Here is a 6,435-nt window from a genome sequence, read left to right as displayed (position 1 = left end):
TGCCCTGCTCCTGCACTGACCCTCTGTCCAAACCTCAGACCATCACCTGGACTGTTTATAGAGGGAAAAGAATGGTGACTGATGTTTTCAGTGATCGCCAGTATAGAGGCAGACTACAGCATTTTAATGAATCTTCTCCTGCTAATCTCTCTGTCTATATCTGAATATATATATTTATTTTAATTAAGCTTTTGATACACTGCCTTTAAAGGAACAGTACATTATATTTTTACCTTAAAATTCTAGTATCAAAATCATTGTGATGCTTCACTGAACTGTAACAGAGAGAACAGAGCCTCTATTGTTGTTACTCGAAGGTCAGCACTGCAGAAACTGCACTATGTAGCTTTTGAAGGAGGGCAGAAAACCACAACCCCTCCCTCCCTTTCCCAGGAGCAAAATACCCCAATCTTACCTAGTGTTCTATGATCAATATATGTAAAACATCCCTTTTCTGATTGGTTGATTTGAACTGTGATCTATACTCTTCGAGCCAGAGCTTGGCATTCACTGGGTGAACCTTAAAGTAGCTGAATTCATTTATTAAAGGGGCTCTAAAATGTTTGTATTTTTAAGGTCTGAGCTCACTGCAGAGAGGATGAAACAGACTGTTGTTGTATGCTCTGCATAAAAAAGCAGAATACACTTCCGTCTGATGTTTGTGCTGCATTCCACAGAGACAGAATATTTGGACTAAATGTAGACTGTCTGCAGATGATTTTTTCTAAATCAACACAAGGGGGAGCCACTTTTACTGCTTCTGCTCTAAACCTGTATATACCGACTGTATTTGGCTTTCCTCTCTCTGTGATAACACTGATTTATATCATTTTAAAACCTAAAATATACACACTCCAAGTTGATTGTGTCTGTAATTATGGCCTTCAGAGTATTCACTGGTTCTGCTCCCATCTACCTCAATAGACTCTTAAAACCATATGTTAGTGCCCGCCCTCTCCGTTCCTCAAAAGAGCGCCAACTAACACGACCAACCCCCCGTACAGGTCAGTTGAGGCTATTCTCATCTCTGGTACCACGCTGGTGGAACGAGCTTCCAAGCACTATCAGAGCAACAGAAACCCTCTCCGCATTCAAGAAATCATTGAAAACCCAGCTCTTCCGAGAGTATCTTTTGCACTGAATGTCTTTAATGCACTTATTACTTCCTGGCATATTGCGCTTAATGTAAGGTATTTTGTATAATTTGTGCTGTAGTTCGAATGTTAGATCCTCTTTTGTAAGTCGCTTTGGATAAAAGCGTCTGCCAAATGCGTAAATGTAAATGATTTGAAATACCCAAGCTTTCGCTAGTTTTCAGAGACATGTCCAAGCCACACAAGCCCAGATGGGAATTTCAGATAACACAGAGCAGGCTCGTAAACCACTCTCCAGGGACCTTCTTTATGACCCAAGGCCACACAGGGTCAAGAGGATAATGTTTTGGGAGACGCTCCTGAGGATCAGTTTTTGCTCTGTATAAAACTGCTTAATGAAGAACGTCTCAAACTATAGAATTAAACCTTAATTCCCATTGGTTTAAAACTATTTGAAGTTACATATGTGCACAACTGTTTGAAATTACTTCCATTTGGACGATCAAAATGGGTGGGATGAATTAATATGTGTTTAAAGTCATTTTTGTTTTATATGAAATTTATTTAGAACCAAGGTAGACACATACTATGTGTGTAGTTGGTTAATAATTATGTAAAACACGGTTGTCTTAATGATACTACTTTGTGTTAACATCTTTTATATTGAAAAAGTATGATTCAGAATCCTGGGACGTTCATTGAAAAGGGATGGTCTTCAAGCCTTTGTCTTGTCAAGTGTCATAAATTGTATGTGATGTCACTACCAAGGTACAGGAAGCCAATCAGGAGCAAGAGGGGCTCCAATCTTATCCAATCAGAGATTAAAGGTGGGCTTTCAAAATTCTGATTAAAAAGCCAGTGGCGCCAAATGAAAGTGACATCAACTTCAAAGCTTCAGACACGTTGGGCTTCTTCTTTCCCCACACCTTCGCTTAACTTCACACTTTTTCTCTTTTAGACTTTTTCAAGGCTAAAGAGGAAAATGATTCGGGTTTTGAAATGACTCTGCAGACGTCACACTCATGGCTTTCTTAAACAGTCTTGGGCCCCTCAAGCGTGGTCCAGATAGAACAGAAGTTCTATTTTAATTTTATCTCTTGTAGAAAACTATAGATTAAGAAAAGCTGTAGTTTAACTCTAGCAAAAATTCAACGCCACACCCAGAGCATGAAGGAAACCTTACACCTCTGACCCTCAAAGGGACGACAAAGCTTCCGGACCGGCAACGAAGAAGACGGCTACACGCACCCCAGAATGACCTTCTGAGATGAGGAGAAACCTGCCCAGGAGAGACCGGCAGGGACGTGTCTCCCACAAGGCGGCAGATCAGCGATGACAGAGAATCCCCACAGAGAACGGAGGGGTCCCCATGACGGAGGGGTCGCCGTGTCTGAAAAGGGGGAGAAAAGGAACGCCCGCGACTGCAATGCTACAAGACCCACAGCGGAAAGTACAGCGCATCATGATCCCAGCTATCTCCAGTCTCCAGCATCTCCGTAAGGTCACATGGTTTCATTTCTGTCATTGCTCAGGAGGTTGGTGCTGAATGCTAGCTGGGATTAATTTAGCCTTTCTAGAATTTAGGGTAATTATCATAGAGAAATTTCCTCATATATTAATCTCCCTGTTGCCTCATGTATCGCTGTAATCCATTTCATTATATGAATGTATAATCAATGTTCATTATTTGATGTTATTTTTAATAAACCAGTTGTGTGAGAAAAACAATCCTTGGTTAGTTGTGTGTGCACTTTTCTTGTATAGAATTATTGCTTCTAGTTCAGATTCAATTTCAGAGCCAAGAATCTACGGCGGGTCAATGAACATAATTCATTAATAACAGTTCTAATTCTAGTTAATTCTGCTGTATAATATGTGAAGATGGCCTACTTGTCCAAGCTAAATTTACACAGGTAAAGACACTACATAACTACACTCCCAAACATGGAGCTTATCAAAATGAATTAAATAACAAATTAGTAATAAAATAATAATTAATTATCATTGACTCCGCCATGTAGTGCTTATGCCACCGCAACGTGTGCATAACTATTTCCACTACACCTGTTAATATGTCTATGTGGTGTAGTTTTTATTTTACACTAGGACATACATCCTTAGTGAAATAAGCAGTGAGAAACGTGGCTGAGCATTTCCCCTTAAAAACGTCTGTGTCCCAAAGAAACAGTCAAATGGATGGATTCAGACAGCCAGGGTTTCTTATGTCATACACCTAAGGAATCAATCCTGCTGAGATTCACGACTGGGTTTTGAATGATGTTTTGGAAGGATATGTTAGTAAAGAAAGTGGCACATTTGTGAAACATGTAATATCACTGCCGTACAGCTGCAGGGTCCTGTCCCGGGCAACTGTCTGAGGAGTATTTTTATCTGTGTGGGTTTCCTCTGGGTGTTCTGGTTTGCTCCCATTGGCCAAAAACACATGCTGGTAGGTGAACTGGCTCCTCAAAAGGTCCTTTGATGGACAGTCGCCTTGTCCAGGGTGTGTTCCTGCCTGAGCCCAATGATCCAGGGTAGGCTTTGGACACTGAACTGGATGAAGCAGTTATAGAAAATGAATGAATGAATGAGTGTTAGTAAACACTTGAGACTACTGAAGAATATTCACACCAGCAAACAGGTTTTAAAGACTTTTATTAGTTACAATACAATTACCATTAACACTAACACAGTCCATTCTCCTATTTATTTATTTATTTATACACAGTCCATTAGGGCAGACAGCATTATAATCCCTCTCTTTGTTTTATTGAAAATAAACTGTTCTCTACTTTATATAGTTAAACTCATATGAAATATAATTACACACCACAAAATTGCAGAATAAAGCTGTATAACAGTGTAGGGTTTATACAAACTTAATCAACTTTTTAAACAATAATTAAATACACAATTTAGTAAAAGTTTATAATGTGAAATTAAAGTGTTTATTTTTTTATTTGCATTAAAATCTAAAACAATAACTGGTTTAAAAATGAGGTCCTTGTTTCTACACTCATCTGCTGGTCTAAATACGTTGTTTACTCCTTTTCAGCCTGTTGTTCAGTGGTCAGGGCACCCACAGAGCAGGTATGATTTGGGTGGTTGATCATTCTCAGCTCTGCAGTGACAATGATGCAGTGATGCTATGTTAGCGTTTGTTACACTGGGACGAGCGGATCAGAAACAGCAGTGCTGCTGGAGTTTTTATACCCATCAGTGTCACTGAGAGTAGCCCACCAACCAAAACAGTCTGACTTTACATGTACCAACATTGTAGGTGTGTCTAATCAAGTGACCAGTGAGTAGATGTATTTAAATATTCCTGCAGCACTGCTGTGTCTGATCCACTTGTACCAGCGCAACAAACACCAACTCACCAATGTCACTGCAGCGCAGATGAACCAATGATCCACCACCTGAATCATACCTGCTCTGTGGGTGTTCTGTGGGGATCCTTACCAATGAAGAACTGGGTGAAATGGGTATTAAGAAAGTCAAGAAACTTTCTGTAATTGTAGAACTGCAAAGTGCTCCTGTATGGACAGTGGAGCTAAGAAAATGGGCAGTAAGTGCAGATACAAAGAGGTCAGTTTATTTTTATGGCTGGACATTGTTAGGTATTTGTTGAACAATTAAAAAAAAATGATTATAATATTTACAGTATGTAGAGTATTTACAAAAACCTTTCCAGAAAAGCTGGGACATTTTAAGTAAAACCAAGAAACTATAATTTGTTTATTCTACTGAAGCTGATATTGTTTTTTTTTACACATTACAACATTACAACAGCCCAAACTTTTGAGGAGACAAGATTATACACAATGGGCTGATATCTGATCATCTCTAACTGATAAAAGTCATTAAAGTCTGATGATCAAAGACAGGAAGCCATCTTTAAGTACTCTCCATATGGAGGTAGTGTAGAAAAGGAGGAGGAGGATGAGGAGAAAGGGTTCAACTCCTTCTGTGAAAAAAATAAAATAAATAAATTGTTAAAAAAATACTCACATATTAAACGGCACAAATATCAATACATTTTAAAAAATTGTGTTAAAATGAGGTTAATCTATGCACCACCTCCAGTGCCCTGCTAACCCCTCTCAGCACATACCTACGCCAGCTTCTTCAGTTGTCCTTCTGGTCCAGCAGCTCAGCGAAGACCTCTGCGTAGTAATCTGGGTCGGTGTTAATCCTCATCATCTTGGCACTCATGCGGTTGATGATGTCCAGAGTGCGTCTCCAAAAGGCCTCCTTGGTGTCCGTCACTACAAAGTAGCTCAGTGGGATCTGGTTCTCCTCGCAGATGTAGCAGTACGAGATGAAAAGGCAGGTGAGCAGGACGGCCTGCAGCTCCTCCAAACTGGTCAACTCCGCTGAGACGACATCCCGGCACATCATGTAGAGGAACACCACGCTGCCCGGAGTGATGAAATGTTCGCGGTGCCACCCGTACAAAACGAGGCGAATATCCACCGAACGGAGCCACATCTCTGGGTCTGTAGGTCTGAGACCTGGAATCCGGCTGCACCTACGACACAGGAAAAGCCCAAAAAACTTGATTAGATCATCTGCAGATACATCTGGATAAATACTCACTAAATCCAGAGCTGCAGAAGGGCTATCCCATGGTTCCTCCAGGTCCTGGATTTCCACGTCATAAGCAGAGACCATCTTCCTAGTATCTGGAAGAACAGCTGGCGAGAGATGGTGGATGGAGCACTCGATGTCACTCAGCTCCTTTTCCTCCTTCCCTCTGCTAGGGAAACACGAGTAGCAGCAGCCCATGGTCCTGAGTTATTATATGGAGACTGGAATTAGCTCCTGTGGAGAAAGAAAACATTTTTCCTTCACTAGATTCTTTTGTTATTCTTTATAAATAAGATTAGTAAATCATTTTAATCCAGCACAGTGTCAACATTTTTAGTATAATCATTTTATATCAGACTTATACTCATTATTATATCTCTCATAGTTGTTGGTCATATTGTATTAGCTTGTTTTCCAGAATAAAAGTCTCTGTGAATTTAAAATCTGTTTGAGGAGATTATAAATGAGTTATATCCTGTACAGGACAGTAATCTGAGTGGTCCGATGGTGGACCAGCAGTGGTCTACAGTCAGTGTTGTGCCAGCCTTTTTATGCCAGTGGACCGATATATGCTCGCTGTCTAGGATTACTAATAAAGAAGTTTCTACAGTAGTTGCAGGACCATTTACTAGCACTATTTTATAATGTGTACGTTATTTTCAGCACGTCAGCTACGTTGCTTGCTCAGTAAAACTAGATAAACACAATTAAGGGAAAAAAAACAGATAAAAACTGCAATATGTGGCCTATT

At 40.1% G+C, this 6,435-nt stretch overlaps 1 pseudogene; it reads right to left on the bottom strand.

Moving 5' to 3' along the window:
* Nucleotides 1-5,147: 5,147 nt before the first annotated feature.
* Nucleotides 5,148-5,882, bottom strand: LOC136702734 (cyclin-dependent kinase 5 activator 1-like; annotated as a pseudogene).
* Nucleotides 5,883-6,435: the final 553 nt, after the last annotated feature.

Source organism: Hoplias malabaricus, chromosome 7, assembly GCF_029633855.1.
Source record: "Hoplias malabaricus isolate fHopMal1 chromosome 7, fHopMal1.hap1, whole genome shotgun sequence".
Classification (NCBI taxonomy): Eukaryota; Metazoa; Chordata; class Actinopteri; order Characiformes; family Erythrinidae; genus Hoplias; species Hoplias malabaricus.
Note: the sequence above shows the minus strand (reverse complement) of the source record. Positions and strands in the feature narration are given on the sequence as shown.